Raw genomic sequence first — 22,430 nt, forward strand, 5'->3', positions numbered from 1 at the left:
TTTTTAGGTCAGATGTTGGCATCTGAGTTCCCTTCCTCCTTGGTCAAAGTTACCAATTTTATGGGATTTTTTAATGTTTTTAGTTCTTCAGATAATAGCATACAGAAGCTTATTACCCCAGCATGTTAAATATTGCCCCAGGGGCTGAGAATACAGCAAAAGCTACTGTTAGTGCTAACTGAAGCTGGGTTCCTTCTTTGGGGAACCATTTATGTGAATCACAAGTGATTTCTTAGCTTGTATTTTACTGGTTCTTGTTCCAGGCACCTAAGGCAGCTTTAGAAATTAATATTCTCTCCTCTGAGCTGAGATAGATCATATGTTAATTGTCTTAGAAGAGTCAATAACAGTGTCTAATTGTTTTAGAAATAACATGTAAAGGTGGGTAGGGAAACACAGCATATTTTCCCCCAAAACAGAGCTAGGGGAGGGCAAGTCATTCTCTGTTTAAAGCCCAATCTGAAAAATATTTTTCTCAACAAAAGGATCTGCAAAACAAAACAAAGGTTTCTCCAACAGTCTCAGAGTGGCCAAACATAGGGGCAAGACTGGGAGTCCCCTGAAGTAGGGACATGCAGAGAGCATAGTAGGATGGAGGCACACTGAAAGAGGCATCTTTTCTGAGTTGGAACTCTAAAAAAAGGAAATACTGGAGGAAGAGAACATTCTTAGAGATACCATTGCTGTAAACGCCACACTTAAATTATGTCCCATACAAGGTAAAAAGAAAGACTAAAAATTATCTAGAATTAACCATAATGGAACTTGCATGAGGAAATGACACTCCAGAGCATAGGACACGGGCATGACAAGGACAGTGTGGAGCACACAGAATATGATGGACAGTGTAAGGTGAGACCTAGACGGGAACTTTAGAGCAGACACATTTCTCTCATCCCTTCCTGGCTGAGTTTTCACCAATTACTTTTTTTTATTAAAAATTTTTTTTAAACGTTTATTTTTTGAGAGACAGAACATGAGTGAGGGAGGGGCAGAGAGAGAGGGAGACACAGAATCTGAAGCAGGCTCTAGACTCTGAGCAGTCAGCACAGAGCCCGATGTGGGGCTCAAACCTACAAACCTTGAGATCATGACCTTAGCTGAAGTTGGACGCTCAACCGACTGAGCCACCCAAGTGCCCCGGAGTCTTCACCAATTGTTACTGAGTGGAGTTGATGAAGAAAAAGTATTTGTAGAGTGAGTACTAGTGGCCATATACTATTGGTAGTCCAAGGTCAGATGAATTTTATATTTGCTTTGTATAATTTTTGCTTATGTTAAATGTATATAGAGTACTGCTCATGGTTCTTATTCCATAGAAAGAAATCTATCATTGTAGGTAATCATCTGTAGTTTCCATGAAGTCTTCAGCCTGGTACACCTCTCCTGAGTGATGCCCAGTGTGCGTGAAAAAGAGGAGTGCATCCTTGGTGAAATCATGCTCTTGTTGGGGTGAATTCCATATTTCGCTATCTGGGCCATCTTTCCATGTAGTGTATTCAAGGAGGTTTGAGGCTTCCAGTCATACTTTTTCTCTCCAAAGCCACAGACCTGGGCATATACCATGCCAAACCTGTGGATATTCTTTTTAATAGCTTAACCTATTGGTGCAAAGAAGTCTCCGCAGTGGTATCTCTGCATCTCACCTATTCATCTGGTTCTGTTCTTTTTTCTTTTCCTTCGATATTTTTTTGTGTGTGTGTGGTAAAAGACACAGAACATAAAATTTACCATGTTAGCCAATTTTAAGTGTTCAGTTCAAAGATATTTAATATTTTTATAGCGTTGTGCAATCATCACCACTATCTGTAAGTAGCTCTTTTTATCTTGTAAAACTGAAACTGCATACCCATTAAACAATAACTCCCCATTTCTCCCTGCCTCCAGCTCCTGGCAACTACCATTCTTTCTGTTTCTATGAGTTTTTTGTTTGGCTCTTCTCTTGATAACATTTTAGCTGGTCAGGGAAACTAGGAGGTGAGGGAAGGTGGTCAAAATAAGGAACTGTAGGAGATACAACGAGGAAGGATGGGACCTGTACTTTGTTAAGCATCCAACAGAGTTAATTATAGGATCTTGCACAAGTTCCTTGACCACACTGTCCTTAATTTCCTCATTTGTAAACAGGGATAATAACAATACTTTACCACATAAGATTTTTATGATGAAGAAAGTATTTTCCATGTAAAATATACAGAGCAGTACCTAGCATATACTAAGTAAGCACTAAATAAATTTTAGTGATAGTGATGATGATGATGCTCTCTCATTAGGGTAATTAACATTGGTCGAATTAGCCAAGTCAAACAGAATATGAAGTTATAGCTGACACAACCCTACCACGTTCTGTGGAAATAGAAATTCAGTTGTGAAGATGGTTTGGTTGTTCAAATGGCCTATATGCTATTTCATGTTTATGCCAGCTCATTCACATTGTGTAGACTTGCAACATTATTTTTTGTTGAAAGCAACTTATGATAATGTGAAGGATACAAATAAATCAACATTTCTCTTGTGGGAGGAAACCCATGTGTCTATCATTTAGGTCAACGATCATGTTAGTGACTACACCATTACGTGAAAAGTATTGGCTATTACCAGAGAAAGTATCCAAGGAGCTATGATAAAACTGCTGTTAGAGAAATTGGCATTTTCTTTGCATATGGCATCACTGCTTACAACTTGGGCTTTGAATAGCTCAAGAGATGATATGGCTTGAGATTGAAAGGCCAAACTGAGCCTGTACTTACTTATGCTCCACTTGTGCTTTGCAGACAGTGGCTGCAGCATTTTTTAATTCCACTCCTACCTTGATGCTGTTGCTTGTTTCCATGACACTAGTTCTGGGAATGGCACCAGGCACATTCAGCATCTGCAAGTGATGGATTAGATAGTAATTGATGTGTGTTATGAAACTCACATCTGGGCCTTCCACCAACTGAGAGTCAGTTTGATTTGATCTGGCAAAAGGAGTTTCAAAGCATTTGGTTTTTAAATTATAGTGATTTATAGAAAAGTGCCCCTTAAGATGACTATCAGCTGGTAGCAGGTTGAGTTCCCAGAAAAAGTGTGCATTCTTTGTCCTGATTTCTCCAAATGGCAAACCCACTAGGGCACTCCTCTTCAACATGGCCTCCTGGGGCTATCTCTTCCTTTTGTTGAATCTGCTGCCTACAGATAGGATTGCTGATGTTAAGATTGTAGCACACTGTGCTGTGTTTATTTTGTTTCCTGGATAATACTTGGATTACCAAAACTGTGGGAAAAAAGTACTCTGATGATAAAGATGGACTTTAAAAAATCTTCATAAATTTATGTGAACAGTTTTTATTTCAATTCAAAGTAGTGTTTGCCCTACAAAAAGTATCATGCCTTAAATTCTGTTTTCCTACATTTCTCTCATTCTGTCATGTTATCTCCCGAATATACAACCTATAAGAATTGAGTATCTTTCTTCTCTCTCAACCCCCCCTTCCCTAGCAAAACCTGCAGAAATCTACTATCAGCCATTTATTCATGTTTTTGAATTTCACCTTAGGATGATTAAGTTTCTGTCCATATTTAACCTTTTCTGGGTATTTGTACTTTAGGCTTTTTATTTGTGGTTTGGAAATGAAAGGTTCTTCTCCTCTGTTAAAGGAATTTCAAGCATCACTGAGCAGCAAGAGAATCTTTCTGGAACTGGGTAATACAGGTTTTTGATATTCTAGATCTTATAAGACAGGTGCTGGAGGTAAACATGATTTAATCACACTGGAGGCATCTGAAAGAGAATTATCAGGAATCACCTTCTACTCAGCTATGGCTGCTGGAAGCTTGTGCTGGATGAGGAATGGTCATTAGGTATAGGTCTTCTTTTTTTCAACGTTTTTTTTTTTTTTTTTTTTTTTATTTTTTTTTATTTATTTTTGGGAAGGTATAGGTCTTCTATATAGACTCCCAGAGAAGTGCTTCTCAAACTTTAATGTGCATATGAATCACCTGGTACCTTTTTCAAATATTGAATTTAGTAGATTTGGCATGAGATCTGAGATTCTACATATCTGGATTCATCTCATGTGATGCTAATGTGGTTGGTCCCTAGACCACACCATTAGAGTAGCAAGGGTGTGGAGGGTTCTACTTTTGCAAATCTTCTTCATTGTCTCTTCTTGACCTTATTCTCCTTTTCCTGAGATTAAGTTTGTATAGGAATACATTATGGCATCTTTAATATTATTGTTACTAGTAATTGTAACATTCCATAAGATAATTCCTTTAAAATAACCAAATAGCAAATGGCAAATTATTCATTCAAAAATATTCATTAGGCACTCACCTAATACCTAGTGTGCTAGGTATTTTTCTAAATACTGAGCATATAGGAGTGAACAAGACAAAACCCTATCCTCATGGAGCTTTCATAAACAACTATCAACTAATAAATATACAAAACCATGCCAGATGGAGGTAGTGCTATACAGAAAAATAAGTCAGAATGATTGGATAGAGAGTGAGGGGGTAAGAGTGGGGAAGATGTAGGTCTATGGTAGGGTTATTTCCCTTCTCTTCAAACTAGAATAAGGGTTAAACTATTAAATTAATTATTTAAAAAGCTTGTATTTAATTCAAACACTGGAAACCCAAAGAAAGATTTACTGAATGAAAACAGTAAGTTGTATTTCCTCACTGCCAAAAATTTTGAGTTGCAAATGCAATGTACATCAAATTACATGATTCTCCCTAGGAGTAAACCATTCACCACCTGATATGTGGACTCTATCAGGCTACTAAGGCACCACTTTATATTTCCCATCGGCACTTCTAAGTACTCTAGAACATTAATGACTTCTGAAAAACAAATTAACAAATCTTTTTTAAAAAGGCTTAATATCAAGAACCTACATAGAATAGAACCACATGAATGTAGTCAACTGATCTTTGACAAAGGAAGAGTGGAACAAATATAGTCTTCTTCTTCTTCTTCTTCTTCTTCTTCTACTTCTAGAATTTCTTTCTTTCTTATTTTTTTTAAAATAATTTATTGTCAAGTTGGCTAACATACAGTGTATACAGTGTAGTCTTGGCTTTGGGAGTAGATTCCATGATTCATCACTTACATACAACACCCAGTGCTCATCCCAATAAGTGCCCTCCTCAGTGCCCACCACCCATCAGTTTGTTCTCTGTATTTAAGAGTGAGCAAAGATAGCCTTCTAACAAATAGTAATGGAACAACTAGACATCCACATGACATCCACATGCAAAAAAATAAATTGACACACAGACCTTACACTACTTCACAAAAATTAACTCAACATGGTTCATAGATCTAAATATAAGATGAAAAATTGCAAAAATCCTAGAAGTAACATAGGAGACAACCTAGATGAGACTGAGTATGGTGATGACTTTATATATAATACCAAAGGTATGATCCATGAAATATATAATTGAAAGCTGTATTTCATTAAAATGGAAACATTATGTTCCGTAAAAGGCAATATGAAGAGGATGGGAAGACAATCCACAGAATGGGAGAAAATAGTACAAAAGATACATCTGATAAAGGACTGTTATCCAAAATATATAAACTCAAAAATAAGAAACCAAAAACCTGATTAGAAATTGGGCCAAAGAGGGGTGCCTGGGTGGCTCAGCTGGTTAGGCATCTGACTTCGGTCAGGTCATGATCTCATAGTTCGTGAGTTCGAGCCCATGTCAAGTTCTGTGCTGACAGCTCAGAGCCTGGAACTTCCTTCGGATTCTGTGTCTCCCTTTCTCTCTGCACCTTTCCCGCTCATGCTCTGTCTCTCTCTTGCTCTCTCAAAAATAAATAAAAATTTGAAATAAATTGGGCCAAAGATCTAAAAGACACTTCACCAAAGGAGATATACAGGTGGTAAATAAAAATATCAAAAGATGCTTCACATCATATGCAAATTAAAACAGTGTGATACCACTATGTACTTATCAAAATGGTCAAAACCAGATCACTGACAATACCAAATGCTGGTGAGGATATAGAACAAAAGGAACTCTCATTCATTACTGATGGGATTGCAAAATGGTACAGTTACTTTGGAGGGCAGTGTGGGGGTTTCTTACAAAATGAAACATATTCTTGCCATTGAATCCAACCATCATGCTCCTTGGTATTTACCCAAAGGAGTTGAAAACATGTCTTCACAAAAACGTGTACATCAATGTCTATAGTAGTTGTATCCATAATTTCCCAACTTGGAAGCAACCAAGATGTCCTTCAGTAGGTGAATGGATAAACAGCTATTTCACATCCAGACAATGGAATATTATTCAGTGCTAAAAAGAAATGGAACTATTAAACCATGAAAAGACACAGGAATCTTACATACATATTACTAAGTGAAAAAAACAATCTGAAAAGGCTACATACTATATGATTCCAACCGTGTGACATTCTGGAAAAGACAAAACTGTAGAGACAGTAAGATCAGTGGTTGACTGGTGTGGGGAAAGGGAGAGAGGGATGAATAGGCAGAGGATTTTTAGGGGGATGAAAGTACTCTGAATGATACTCTAATGATGGGTACTTGTTGTTATACATTTGTCCAAACCCATAGAATGTACAACACGAAGAGTGAACCTTAAGATGAACTCTGGACTCTGAGTGAGTGTGATGTGTGTGTGTGTGTGTGTGTGTGTGTGTGTGTGTGTGTAGGTCCCTCAGTGTAACAAATGCACCACTCTGGTGGGGGGTATTGGTAAGGGGGGAGGCTATGTAAGTGTGGGGACAGGGGTTACACAGGAAATCTCTGTACCTCTTCTCAGTTTTGCTGGGAACCCAGAACAGCTCTAGAAAAAAAAAAAAAGACCCTATTTCATCCCTTTCCTCACTTCACTGATCAGAGGCTCTGATATTCTGATATGCTGCCTTCAGTATTTCTAACAAGCCCAACCTCCTGGCTTTACAGATGAGGATCCTGAGGTGGAAAGGGTGGGAGCTTAATGGCCCGAACTCCAATGGAGATCTGTAGGAGCTGGGACCCGGAATGTCTCTCTAAATTGGCAGCTTCCTTGTCTCCTCCTGCACTGTTGCCTCAGGCAAGGCGTGCTTCAATGGATGGAATTGCATAGAGTTTTAAACACAATGCTTAAAACCTTTCAGGGAAAAGATCAAACAAGTATGCTAATTCAGCCCCCTCCTCCTTTTTTTCTCTCCAAAACTCTGGTCAAATAGTGTGGATTCCTAGCCTGTCTGTACAGGGTCTACGCCAGAGCATCTGTACTTGGTTGGAGCAGAGTTCAGGAAATATCAACAACAACAATAAATCGGCATCTTTGAAGTCAATATCTTTTTTGAAAACTAGAATTGATGATGGCGTGATATGGCCAGTATGTCTGGTCAAAACACAAGTGTTCCCTCAGAGAAAAGCAGCTGGAACTATAAAACGCACTTTTGAAAAAAGAAAAAAAAACAAAGAATGAAGTAACTTCTGAGCAAGTTTTCCACGGCAAGAATACTTAATTTGTGGCATCACTCTAAAAATTAGCAAATTAAGAACGCTTGTTTACATTTAAAAACCAGAACTGATGATACTGACATTAAATAAGCACTTTGGGCGCAGGTTGTTGAATGGGTGGGTTGCTGGAGCGCTGGCAATCCCAGTGTGAGCTTTCCGCCCTTGGGCTGTCCAATTACACTGGCAAACAAGATAGGTAAGAAGCAAGCAAAAGCCATCTGGGCAATATGTCTTCTTAATTTAAGGTTGGTTTTTGTTTGTTTTGTAATTCTAACCTCTAGTTTTACCTTTATTTGATCCTTCAGCTAGGGAACGTGAATTGGTTTGGGTTTGTCCTTGTTTGAAATCTATGTACATACAACAAAGAAAATTAATGTAGAAAGAGTATTTCCTGTTACTGAAGGTTTCTTTTCTCTCTCTCCCTTTCTCTCTCTTTCTCTCTTTCTTTCTTTCTTCCTTTCTTTCCTTCTTTCAATAGCAAATCTCTCTTGTAATTATTCACTGATCATTTCAGAAGCATCGTGTGAATTATACCAATGGTAATTCCTTTAGAAAGATAAAATTTTTAGGTTTTTGCCAATTGAAGTATTCAGTGTAAAAACAGATTTCTCCAAATGTAGCAAATTGTTGGTTCATTTACTAACCATGTTTGTTTCATGTATTTGCATTTGCCAGACAAACACTGAGAATATATATTTTAATTTTATTGCAAAACTACCATTTCAAGGCATACCGTGAAATTATAATTTATGTTCCTGAGATTTTTGTAGTTTTAGAATGATCATTTCAATTTAGCCCTGGGTACCTTATACCATTATGCTAGGAACACTTCCAGTTTAAACATATATAATTTATTTTTAACAGATTTTGCTTGGAGTACACAAATGAAATGTAACAGTCATTACAGAGATTGTCTTGGTTCATTTACTAAACATGAATCCATGTTCTCTATTTCCCTTGTTCTGTGCATGACTCCCTGGCTGGGCTTCTATTCCCTGCTTTGATGCAAATTGCAGGTTGAAGGGGACTCTGAGCATGAAGTCCCTTTTAGGTGACATTCTTGGCAAATGGGATGTGTGTGTCACTCAGATATTCTGTATTTTTAGATAGTTCTTTCTGAAAAATCCAATTTATAAATGGATCCTTCCTCCATTCCTAGCCACCTTACACATAGAATCCCTCTTTACTTCAAAACCCCCAAACGACCGCCTTGATCTTGAGACTTTCTTTTTGGAAGATGATGACTCCATTTTTTTGAAGTTATTTTACCTTTATTTTAGAAAAACGCATTCAAACTCAACTTCTAATGAGAGTCCTCCTTTTCTCTCAAGCAGCACAGATCAAGCAAAGGTGGAGATTCTGTGTGCCATGGCTCCATGGGTTTTTCAGCAGGAATTATGCACAGCATTGACTATATACAAATTTAAATAATGTAAAAACATTTTGTGATAGCCTTTGTATTGAACCTATGCCCAGCAGGTTTTGGCCTCCCAATATTTACACTGAGTTTGAATTACCTTTGCACACCAAATCTTTGTGGCTTTCTATGTATTGTCAAGCTTAGTGCAGCTGGTGTATAAAATATTTCCTTTTTTTAGAGAATGTTAGAAGAACGTTTGAGGAAGGTCTCCCAGTGTAAAGCTGTTTGTTGTGTGGACAGATTTTATGCTATTTGAAACTGGAATTAGGTAAAGCAGTTATCGGGAGTGTAACTGAGTTTTTGGATTCAGCAAAAGGCGGGGCTCACAAATTAGGTTTTCATCAGAAGGGAATAAAAGTCTCCAGGGGATTAAGGTAGCAGAGTAAGCTTTGCAGATTTGTATGCACCATGTACTGAGCTTTCAGAAGATGCCATAAGGAGTTGTAGAACTTCCCTGACAGAAGCTGAAAAATAAAGATGAATTCTGTGAGCGTTATGGGTTGTTAGGTGATTTTGCTTCAGGCTATCAAATAAAAATGGCACGTGTCATTAGCCTTATGGAGAGGCAGCTTTAAATATCTTTTTTTCAAAATTATATTCTCTTGTGATTTACTCTTCGGTCCTTTTATTTGTCTCATATTTCTGAAAGAGGTCTGTGACGGGGTGGGGTGGGGGGGGGGAGCCAAGGGATCATCTCTCTTATAATCTGACATGTTGAATTTTGTATAATCCACACATTTTTTTTTCTTTGATATTGGATACTGTCCAAGAGCCGAATTAATTCTGCTGTTTAAAAAAACAAATCAAAACAAAAGTCTCCTTAAGAGAGCAAAACCCTTAAAATATGGCTGTGTGTCTTTGCAAAGCAGAAGCCTGTGTCATATTTGAATAACTACAAATATTTAGCACAAGATGAGATGCTCTGGCCTCTTCATGGATGACATTTTGATGGTGCTTTCAGTTTTCGTTCATGCACATAGCCTCTGTTATCTTGGATATTCCATCTACAGAGAGAAAGATGAAGGGTATCTTCACAGGGAGGCACATGTGTAATAAGAAGGTGGAAGTGACTTCAGTGCATAAAGGTCTGCCAAGCACTGGCCCGCAGGCTCTCATTACATAGAGGTTGGAGGAGAGCAATAAAAAGATCAAATTCAGCAGAGATAAACGGCACGCATCATCTTAACTGATCGATAACCAGCTTCTGAGAGTAACCAATGTCAGCTGATCTGAGTCGGTCTTTCCTAGACCCACCAAGGAGTGAAGATCACATCCCTTTTGAGCTGGGGGAACTTTAAAGCCAGAAATACCTAAAGGGATAGAGGCGTGTTGTGATGATTTCTCTATAACATTTTGAAGGTTTGTTTTACTGATGGAAATAGAATAATTTCACCAATGCAAGCAGTGTGAATTAAAAAAAAAAGATAAATTATGCCATTATTGTCACATTTTTCACAGCCGCCCTAGTAAACACTGACGTCTTAAGAGAAGTTTATATAGAGAGGAACATTATTTTTGATACAATACTAACTTGTGGGTTACTAAAGAGAGTACTGGAGAACAGTTTGAGCATGTTCTGACTAGAACAAAGTCTTAGAGGTGGCTTCCAGTCAAGCATAGCTACATATTTCATTTAGACATTTCTAGAATGAAAACAAGAAAGAAGTTTTAAAAGGCCTTAAACCCTATCTCCCCACCCGTTCCTTCAAGTATAAATTTAGATAAGTGTAATGTACAGAAAATAAGCATCCAAATAGACTCATTTGATTATATGGCTTTTCTGTCTAGGAATTATGGATACAGGATGCTTTATTTGATCTTGGGTTATAATATTACTGAAAGTTTTTGCTAAGGTTAATAAAAAGGAAATTCAATAGATACATTAAAATGTCTGAAACAGGCTCGTGAGTTAGGACACTGAGCTCACTGCACTTAAAGCTTGGAAGTCAGAATTCTGACGCCACTCAGCAGTGAGTGTGTGTGTGTGTGTGTGTGTGTGTGTGTGTTTGTGTGTGTGAAATGGGAAGTTGCTCCAGGAAATCTCTTTTGCTCAATATTTTAGAGCATGTTGCTTCAGAGAAGCACCTTTTAATTGGCATTTAAACTCTTCTATTATTACAAGTTGGTGTGAGAATGACGATTTTCATTTCTGGAGACTGTTTACTACCATTCTCATCAATATTTAAACATTGGGAAGCAAGGAAGGCCTATTAGGTTATTTCAAGGATTGTTTCAAAATCTGTGATAATTTGAATCAAAATTTCCTCTGAGAAAACTTGGAAAACCTGTCTGGCTAGAAAGCTTTTCTTCTTCCCCATCCCTTCCTAAAGTTCTTCTGAATTGTGAGCCCAGGGCAAGTTTAATTATAATTAGTTAATGTTAGTTAATTAGGTAATGTTCATGTAGTGCTTTGAAGATGAAAAGTGTTTTAGAAATGCTAAGTGCTATCATTATTAATATCAGCAAAGGGGAAAAAGTCAGCATGATGAACACTTTTGGAAGCTGCAGAATTTGAACATGAAATGCTTGGTGCCACCATCTCATCTGTTCCTGGCGGAACGTGAAGCAGCCTTTTGTCTTAATTGTTTGGGTGTCCAGAGCTCCTATCCTTCCTCTTTCCCTGTCCAAATATGTATACTTGAAAACATACTCACACGTAAGTCTGTTGACGCACATAACTCAGCTTTCAATGTGAAGTTCGGTTCATGTGTACTTCTGAACTCCAAGATGTTCCATAGGTTCCAACTCCTAAATATTTTCTTTAATCTCTCTTATTCCATATTTCAAAAGAAAACAGTAGGGAATTCACAAGAACAAAAAGGACCACCGTTCTTTGGATTATGTAATTCACTGAAGGAAATGAACCTGCCAAGTAAAAAGTAGCATCTCCAAGTTTCAGACATAGGGAACTCTCTTGGTTGTAACTGAGATGCAAACTCTGGAGGCACGTGGCTCCTAAGTTTTAGAAATGCGAGGCTGTCCCATGCATCTTGCAGAACCGAAAGCATTTGTGGGTCATGTCAAATCTGGATGGGGCTTCACACGACTTGCTATTAGCCACGCTGATAGCTGCTATATGGTCAATATAAGTTCTGATGTATTGGTGGAGGAAAGCAGGCCCCGGCCTGAGCTAAGCCCAGGTAAGGATGGAGGTGGCTATTTGGACAGTAGCGCTAATTGGAGACAGTGCCTTTCTCCGATCTGTCCTCCAAACAGAAATCACATTTCTTGTAGATTTAATTTTGATGAGGAGTATAATAAATAATACAGTAAGGCTTGGGATCTTGGAATGAAATAAGTCAGTATATGGCGATCAAGACTCACAAGGGCTGGAAGAAGTTTCAGGGCCAACGTTGCCACCTCACGGTGGGCTTCTACAAACAAGTGTAGATGTCTGAGTGATCCAAGTTCACAGAAAGTCATATGGGAAACTCTCGCTGCATGATTCCTCACTTCTTTCTTTAGTACATTGATTCCTTGCTTGCTTTCCTTAATATAAATTGTTTAGGTGGCAGTAATATCGGGAAAATGGCATAGATGCATCTTGGACTTGAGTTAAATTATTCCCAAGCGTCCAAATTGGTTTCTTACTGTTTGGTGGAGTAATTTGTGCATCTCACTAAAGGGCTAATGAACACTTCACTTTGGCACTTGGAAATAGACACATTCAGATCATGTTAATCAAACATAATTAACTTTCAAGGAAGGAGGCTGGAAGAGTGGGCCAAAACAAATATGCTGAAATAGAACAGAGATGAATGCAAAGTCTTGCAGTTAAAAAAAAAAAAATCAACTGCACATACATAGAACAACTATGTGGTTTATTAAAACAAAGCAAGACAAAACAGTATCCACCCAGCGTTAAAGGCTTTGGTTGACTAAAAGCTCCACATGCATGCAGTGATGTGACCGGAATGCAAAAGTGCCAGGATGCTTCAGCTTCACACAGCAAGTGTCCAGCACTGAGGCTGAAGGAGGAGCGCTTTGGCCTGGTGAGACCACATCCTCAAAACCAAGTTTTCCTGGTCTTTGAGTTCTTGGAATACTTGAGTATGTTGAGAAGAATAGTTGAACTGGGAGAGATTTAGCCTAGAAAAGTAAGGTATCTAGAAATAGCATGCCATTTTATTTATTTATTTTAATTTTTGATTTTTAATTTTTTTAGAGAGAGATTGAGAACATGAGCAGGGGAAAGGGGCAAAGGGGGAGCGAGAGCATCTCAAGCAGTTTCCACGCTCAGCATGGAGTCTGACTCAGGACTTGATCTCACGGCCCTGGGATCATGACCTGAGCTGAAATCAAGGGCCAGGCACTCAACCAATTGAACCACCCAGGTGCCCTGAGAGGATGGCATTTTAAATTAAAAAAAAAGTGGCGGGGGGGGGGGGGGGGGGGGGGGGTGGTGCCCGGGTGCTCAGTCGGTTAAGCATCTGACTTCTTTTGGTTCAGGTTGTGATCTCATGGTTCATGAGTTCAACCCCACATCGGGTAAGCTCCAGCCCTAATTTGGACTCCACCCTAATGGTACAGGGCCTGCCTGGGATTCTCTCTTCTCCCTCTCTCTCTCTGTCCCTTGCTCACTAGCGCCCCCGCTCTCAAAAATATATAAAAATGTTAATAAACTGTTTAAAAAAATTTTTTTTTCTAATATTAAAAAACCTAACATCTGGAGGTGAGATTAGACCCAGAATGACTATGGCCAAGGAAGAAACGACCAGTTAAGCTGTTTCTGGACTTTAAATCCTTCCACACATCAACCCAAACCTTCTCCCTCATGCTATTCCTCCTTGCTCCTTTATCAGAATCCATCCTCCCTGGCTTGCCTCACTGTTCCCTAAATGCACCTTCCTGGTTCCCTAGAGGGCTTTCCCTCCCATTTATGTTGTCCCTACTGCTTTTGTGTCCTATTGAATCCTTCAGTCTTGCCCAGTCTGTCTCAACCTTGGCTACATATTAGAATTACCTAGAGAGCTCTTAAAAATGCTATGCCTGGGCTCTACTTCCAGAGGTTCTAATGTAATTGGTTTGGGGTGGGGCCCAGGCATCAGTATTATTTTAAAGCTCTCCAGGTGATTTTAATGGAAACCTGGTGTTAAGGACCACCAGTTGAGTCCCAGCTGGACTTTGGCGATGCATTGCTCTATTTCACTTATTCCTCTGAACTCCTGCTGAGAAACTCACTAATAATTAATATTATGTCTGATTTAATTCATTCAACAAGAAAGAACTACCTGCTTTCTATTGTTAATCATCTTTCAGGGTGCATACATCTCACTTCGTCAGTTGAACCCTCAGCTCTTTGGACGTATCTTATATTCCATACTCCTTTCTGTCCAGTACAATACACAGCACGATACGTTACACATGGGAGTGTGCATGAATGAGTTTTTATTACAGAAAATCAATAAATATCTCTTGCTTAATTAGCAAATAAAATATGATGTTTGATAGTTGATACTAAAGTTACAAAAATCATTATATCCAGAAATGTCTGTAAGAAAAGAGTGGGCCGCGAAAGTTTAGTTAAACTATTGGGTGAGAACACAACAAGATAGGAACTAAAGAGTATTTTGGCTGCATTCATTTTTGCAGTAGATGTAACAGAGAGTAACTGTGACAGCTCACCAAACTTATCACCTGAAAGGCACAGAATAACTGGGAATGGCTCACCCTAGGTGGCTTAGCATGACTTTACTCATGAGTAGTTGGGTCAAGAGACTGTGATAGGGTACAAGGTTAATTATTTCTGGCTAATGGGGCTATCTCTGCTTTCTTTACTATCTGAGGGAGAGTGGATTTTTGAATTGTTGTGCTGAATTTTGATGTATTCCTACAGGTGGATTTGTGCAAGTCAGAACAGAAACTAACGCCAAGAGACTGATGGAGTAACTAAGCTGTTAATAAATTCCAGTGCCACTCTAATAATAATACTTTGTGTTTATATAGCGTCTTTCTTGGAGGAGCTCAAAGTACTTTATGGGCTCTGAAAGTTAATCAAGTTGGGAATTTTTCAATCACTGTGGGAGTGAGATCCAGAGCTCCAAACCCCCAAGCTGTAAAGCTTGCTTTCCTTATTTTATACATGTGGACCCTGTTAGTTGGGGGACCTAGTCTCAGGCTCTTTGGCCTTAGAGACATTGTAACATGAAGTGAAGTGAAATACATTTCTAGCCAGCTAGTATAAGATAAGCATCCAAACAATGTTTAAAATATTTTAACAAATAAAAACATAGAAAGATATCATATGCAGCTGGCATTACTTTGTCATCATGACAATTGTCAAAATACAATAATCCCTGTGTTTGTGTTTCTACTTATTATAGAAATAATCGTGAAGAGGAAGAGTAAATTTTACTTTAATTTTATTTATTGAAATTTTCTTGTTTCTCTTTATTCTAATATGTATCATCTCTGAGTACTGACAAGGACTGGGGAAGTAGAGTGAGAGACATAAGTTCTTTCCTGGGCTAAGCTATGGCATGAAATAATTTTGTTTCAGAATTTTTTTGTTTCAGAATTTTGGCTAATAATAAGATTCATGCAAATGATCCATGTCTTCAAGGCTACTTACATGAACTTAATCTTCAAATCTGACCTGTGGGCTGTTGCAGCCCTTGCTTTGGAACCCTTTCCTTAGCGCTTGGACTTGGAAGTTTTATTGTGGAGCTGGATTTTGTTTCGGCAACCACTTTTTTTTTTTCCTGGGGTCCTCGGGACTTGAAACGAGTTACATGTAGCAAGGTTTTATGTATCTTCTAAAGAGCCAGATGGGATTGACTTTGAGCATCTGCCATATTGTAGTGGAGTAGGTCTTCCAAAATTAGAATATCAGCTCTTCATCCAAAGAGACTTTTAATTCCGAGCTCAGTGCAATGAAAATCACTGGGCTCTGTAAGCATTTGTTGATTGATTTTCTTAATACAGGATTTTCCAGAGTGAGATGAGCAGCGTGGTGATGGTCAGAATGATTTTAGATGGGGCTGGAGCCCTACATTTCATAAAATGGAATCACATAGAAAGTTATTCTTTTCCAATTCTCCTTCCATTTTTTGGATTATACTCAGGCCTAGCTGAGTACTGGTATGTCTTTAACACTACTACCTTTGAAACAAAAAGAGTGAACCTCAGCCTTTGCACTAGCATATAGAGAGATTTTAGTATAACATCGTTTAATATAACATTGTTTGGTCTTTGGTATAAGTGATACTGGTTTTCCACTTTTGGTAATGATACAAGGTATCTTTTAAATAAGTTTAGGTAGAAAAAATGAAGATATTTAAAGAAAATATTAAATAAACAACAGCACAGGTGGTATGTATATGTTACAAAAATTAGTTTCTGAAACTGACTAAATTCCCTTACCATTTGGGTTTATTGCTAGCTCTAACACTTGCTTTCATTTTCTCTTATTTTTTTTTTTTATCAGAGTTGCTTACTACTTTTTAAATGTGAGTTTCACTTCTTACTACCCCTAAATTATGTCTATATAAATGGCAAAAACTATCATTTTCCACTATTATGTTACTAATTGGCTAGGTAAAAAGGTATCCTCTTCTGAGTAAAGGTTCTAGGACAGAATTAAGCATCCACTGTGTGTAATGAATAAGCTTGTCACTTATGCATTTAGAATAATACTATCTGTGTACCATTTTAGGGAGGCTTGGGAAAACAGTCATTTTGTATTCTGTGATTCAGATGAGGAATCATGGTTGAGAAAGGTTTTGAAGTTGTCAGGTCAAACTTATTAGCTTAATTATCTCTGCTTTGAGAACCCTCAGTCACGTAAAGAAAGGGAAGAAATATCAGGGAGAGGTAAGAAAGAAAAGGGCAGAGGTGGAGAGAAGTGGGTACATTGAAAGAGCAGGGAGGGATAAAAAGTGAAGAGGAATCCCATGAGATCAGAGGAGGGAAATTGGAAACAATGTAAAAACACATTGTGAATTAATATGTTTGTTTATGGAATATTCGGTGTTAACAAAACTATTTTTCAGTATGTTGAAATACAGATAATTTATGTCCTGATAATGTTTGCTCAAGGGAAGGCACATTTGGGCTCACATAATGTTACCTTCAGTTAGCTCTGTGACCTCGGACAAGTCATGGAACTGTTCCTGTGCAATGCAATTCTAGTATCTACCTTACAGGATTGCTGGGTGCCTTAAATGATAGCTGATTGGGAAGGGCAAGTAAGAACTCAACTGCAACACAACTAACAAGTACATTGTAGAACTGGGATCACCAACCCCAAACACAAAAGAGGAAAAATATTTTCTTTGTTTTTTTACGAGACCAACAAATAGTCTGAAAGAATGTGAGTCTCTTTGCTCTTTTCCTTAGCAGCCCTCAGTATTTCATGGTGATGATGCTCTCTCCCTGTCTGCAATATCACTGTGAGCTTATGACACCAGGCTCTGGAATCTGCTTCTGGCCACCATCCAGAGATTGACTTTCGGCTTAAGCTGAATTGGGGTGGGATCATTAAGACAGTTGCTCTGATGTCTGTAGGGTGTCAGTGAATGTAAAAGTGAAGCAAGATGAGTTCTTCCCTGGCCAAACTATGGCATAAGGGAGTTTTATTTCAGATAACCTTTTTGCCTTATTTTCTCCTTCCACAGGACAACTCCTTTTCAGGTACATAAGATCCTGGTCTTATATCTCCTCCCTGTTATCACCCAACCTTCATCCTCACATCAAAACTGCTCTCAAGAAAGCAGCTATTTAGACTTTGTGTTAAATCGAGTTAAGAGTTTTACCTTTCCCAGGTGTGTTTGCAATTTGAGGTTTTTATTGCAAGTTGTGGAACCCTGCTCCTGTTAAAGGGATTACAGACAATTCCAGAATTCTCTGGAAAAGGGCCCTTGGGAGCAGGGTCTTATAGGCATAATCCTGGAAGTGAGCCATGTCCTCATGCCTCATGGGCTAGCTCTCTGGGCCTGTCCCTACAGTCCTCAAGGCCAGTGTTTCCCAGAGCATTCCTCATTTAAATATTCTACTCTGTGTATCAAACCATTTTCTTGATTTGCCGGGTTTGGTTTGGGAAACGTAATTATGTCTGGTGTATAGCAGACACTTAATTCTCGTTTTAATGGAGTTGTTCATTGGCAATACATATAGGCAGCAGACCCAAGTGTCTTTATCTGTTGGTGCTAAGTTGGCTCTCTATCCTTCCTGGGGTATCAGTGACTCCTGACCCTGTTTAAGTCTCCATGACTAGAGCATTGTACCTTGCTAAGCATATTCATAGCAGGCTCAACCCCCTGTAGCAATATTATCTATCTATCTATCTAAAATCTATTCAACTATCCATTATAAAGAAAATGGAGAGAACAGAGGGCTTTCACACATTTTCTTTACACAGGTCAAGATTTTGGATAGCTCTTCCTACCATGTCCCTTCAAGAGGCTGGGCTTAATAACATTTAGGACAAAATGAGAAACCCCACCTCTTTCCACAATGCTGCATGGTAGAAAGGTCTCTTGAGATTTGCTCTTGCAGGCTGCTAGCATTTCATTTTGATGTTATTGCTGCTGTTCTGGGTTTTAAATGAAAATTTTTATTGAAATGAAAATTTTTATTGTGTTTGTGGACTGGCTTTTAGCAAAGGCTGCAGTTTAAGAAAGTCTAATAAATGAATGAGAGATGTGTATAAAGAGAATTAAAACTGAAACCTGGTCAACTCACACTTGCAGAGCATTTCATAAAACACGAGAGAATCTGATGTTGTTTTGGAAAGTGACGTGCCTGACAAACTGGAGAACTAGATTGGGCCTCTCTTTCAGAACTATTACAAACCACAAAAGTCTGTACTTTCTGTGTTGGTTTGGTGAGTATTTGATGCTCTCCTCCTGTCAAGTGGATCAGTATTGTTGTCGTAATGGGGTCTGCATGTTTCAGAGCACTGCCCGATGATACAAAGAACAAAGAAAATGAAGAAAGTGATGTTCTACCTAGAAAACCTAGCCTCGTGTAACTGTCTCCTTCCTCTTGCAAATAAGTGATGAAATCTTATCTGCGAGAGTTCTCTGTTTATAAATGTATGACTAGGCCTAAATATCTAAGCCTGTGTGTAAAATATTTCCAATGAGCAATAGAGCTCGTTTTGTGAACTGTACCCCTTCCTCCCACCTCTGGTTGTGATGCCTTAGGGCCTTTCCATAAAAGATGGTCTTATGCAATCCAGCTTGGTGGTTTTCACATGCTTTAAAAATGCATTCTCTTTTGGTGTGATGGGGCCAGGAGCACCATAGGATTGTGTGGGCCTATCCCTCCCTTCCAAATGTCCAAAGACAAAATGGAAAATAATTATGAAATGTGCTGGTGCTGGTCATTTCCTTGTTGGCTCTCAGACCTATTCCTTGCCCTTCTCAGGCTCTGCTCTGCATAGTCAGCCTCCGCCAAAGAGAGGTAGTGAGCGCAGGAAATTGGACAGTGGGAGGAAGGGAGAGACTTGGGTATTCTGCATTCTTTCTTTCTCAGGTAGCAACTCCGGCAGTGTTTCCAGCTCCCAAACAGCCCCACTCTTTGTGGCCCCGGCTGCCCCCTGGCAGGCTTGTCTACACCCAGCTGTCTCCAGGCTGCCTCAGACTCTGGGATCTGGTAGTACCACCTCCTGCCTCCTTCCTCCCATTTGTAGTAAAAAAAAAAACCAAACCATTATTTTCTGATTATACATATTGCATGATTATTGTAAAAAAAAAAAGAAAACAAAGCTATAAAAAGAAATATGTTGAATTACCTGAAATCCCACTATCCAGCAATAACCATAATCAACATATCAGTGTGTTTCCTTCCTGTATTTTTCTGCTATAAATACGTATAAACTGGGAATGTTTTTGGAAACATCTACTAGATGCTATTAGTGGCTTCTCAGGGCTATAATTTGTAGAGGAGCTTCTGAGATAAAAGCTTTGCTATCAGAACATCAGTCCAGTTCTCAGGATGATGGGCACAAATACCAAAATACTGCAAGTTGTGGATATGGCCCCCTGACCATGTACCAAAATACACATGTGCACACACATGTGTGTGAACATACCAGCACCCGCAAACCCAGTTGTCCTGAAGGCACCTCTGGGGTAAACGTCTTTGGAAGAAGCCCCACCTGCATATTGCCCACTGCCGGTGGATACTGACTGGCTTCAAAGATTTCTTTCCAAAGGGAAGCAGGCTTGCGCAGCAGGTCCAGGAAGCCCACAAACAAATGTGTTCCTTGAGTGGAGTAGCAGCCATAGCAAACCCTGTATGCGTGAGGTGCTTCTCTGACCATGAGCTGGAAGGTGTTCTGGCATTATCCACCTCATTGTCTTTTCATCCCTGTGAGGAAATGGGGAGGCTGTTTTTATTCCTTCTTTGTAGATGAGGAACCTGGGACTAGCAAGGTAACCACAGGTCCAACATCTCCTGGTGCTTTCTAACTCTGAGAAGTTTATGACTTCTCAACTGCAGCCCTGGGCCCTAATCCCAGTGATTCTGATTCCATAGGGGCTGCTCTGGGGCCAAATAATCTGCATTTTCCCCAAGCCCCTCAAGGCATTGATGTGTAGCTGGGCTTGGGAGCTGTTGCAGTGGGAACCTTGTTCTATCCACACTCTTGTTTAAACTCATGTAGCGCGTGCTAAGAGCTAGTATTTGTGAAATTTTTGTGTTCTTTACAATGTCAGTCCTTTAATCTTAAGGTGGCTAAATTGGGGGTATTTGGTCCTTTCTTGGTTGTGATTGGTCTTCTTCCTGCTTCTGGTTTTCTGTATACGTGGTCTTCTATACTGTCGCCTCGCCTCATGTTTTGGAACAAGAATGTGGGCTCATACCTATGATGACAGGACGAGTTCTAGGCAACACTGGGACAGGGTCAAAGCTCCTCCCTGGATCCCTCCCTTCTACTTTCAGGCCCTGCTGGCTCTCCTGTCGTAAAATTTCCCACTGTGCCCCACACTGGCTAGTCCTCTCTGAGAGTATGAATTGACTCCAACTGATAAAAGGATACAAAATATCTGACTTTCCCTTTTCTTTAAAATTCTTTAGTCCCAGGCCTGATTTCCTCAGTGGCTGAGTGGTTAGCCATTCTGAATTAATCTGTTGGTGGAGGAAGAGTGGACGTAGGAGACATCTATTGCTGCAAATAAACTAACCCAATACTGAGTGGCTCAAAACCACAAACACATATTATCTCACAGTTTCTTTGGGTCAAGAATTTGGGAAGAGTTTAGTTGGATGGTTCTGGCTTGGCTCTTTTATGACATTGCAGTCAATTATCATCTAAAGGACCGGTGTCCAGGATGGCTAGCTCATGTGGCTTTGACTGGAGCCTCAGCTCCTCTCCTTTTCCACAGGACTGCCTGAGTGCCCTCATGGCATGGCAGCTGGCTTCCCTCAGAGTGGGTGATAGAGAAGAGGGTAATACAGTCAATGATACTGTAATAGTGATGTGATGGGACAGGTGGTAGCTACACTTGTGGGAACATAGCATAATGTATAAACGTGTCAAGTCACTGAGTTGTATACCTGACACTGTTACATTATAGTCAACTATACTCAAATAATAATAATAATAATAATAAAACAACAACAAAGAAGAGGGTAAGGAAGAAGCCACACCTCCTTTTATGGCCTAATCTCAGAAGCCATAAAGTATCACTGCCACTTCTACCACATTCTTTAACTAGACACGTCACTAAATACAGTCTGCACTTAAGCAAAGGGGGATTGGGTTGCACCTTTTGAAAGGAGGAAGATCAAAGAATTGACGGAGTATTTTAAAACTATCACAGTGGAGGAACGCCTGGGTGGCTCAGTGGGTTGAGAGACTGCCTTTGGCTCAGGTCATGATCTCATGGTTCATGGGTTCAAGCCCTGCATCAGGCTCTGTGCTGATGGCTCAGAGCCTGGAGCCTGCTTTGGATTCTGTGTCTCCCTCTCTTTCTGCCCCTCCCCCACTCTGTCTCTCTGTCTCAGAAATTAAAAAAACATTAAACATTAACATTAAACATTAAAAAAAAAAATAAAACTATCACAGTGGGTAACCCTGTAATGTGCTAACGCTTCCAGATAACATATTTGCATATTAAAAAAGCTTCAAGCTGTTCAATGCTTAATAAATGCTAGAACTCCCTTCTTTGACCTACTGACTTTACAGGGGGAACAATGGGTGCATTTCAGTCTTTGGTTGATTTTTTAATACCCTCCCCTGTTTGTGATGTGTACACACACACACACACACACACAGGCAATCACTTGCTAGTTCTGGATCTGGTCCACATCTGGTGAGTCATCTGACCTCTGTTGCAAGCAAAACTTACTCTCCCACAGGGCCTTCCCCACCCCCATTCCCAGTCAGGCTCTGGTCTCTCTGGTTTCTGACTTTTATTTTGAATACCTTATCCCCGTAACCCTATGCTTTGTCCTCAGTTTGGCCTTGAAGAAAAGCAGAGCAAGAATTGGAATGACATTTGTAAGAAGGAGGAAAATCTTTTCCTTCCGCCTATGTATTCAGGAGTTGTGATATCCCTATATCCTAGCAACAGTCTTAGAGG

At 39.4% G+C, this 22,430-nt stretch overlaps 1 long non-coding RNA gene across 1 annotated transcript in view; it reads left to right on the plus strand.

The window, feature by feature from the left end:
• LOC125911641 (uncharacterized) overlaps nucleotides 1-7,831 on the plus strand; it is a 79,157-nt gene extending 71,326 nt beyond the window's left edge. The window contains exon 6 of the long non-coding RNA XR_007454394.1: nucleotides 7,199-7,831. This is a non-coding gene — a long non-coding RNA (uncharacterized LOC125911641). The remainder of the gene's footprint in view (nucleotides 1-7,198) is intronic.
• Nucleotides 7,832-22,430: the final 14,599 nt, after the last annotated feature.

The sequence above is a fragment of the Panthera uncia genome (assembly GCF_023721935.1).
Source record: "Panthera uncia isolate 11264 chromosome C1 unlocalized genomic scaffold, Puncia_PCG_1.0 HiC_scaffold_3, whole genome shotgun sequence".
NCBI lineage: Eukaryota > Metazoa > Chordata > Mammalia > Carnivora > Felidae > Panthera > Panthera uncia.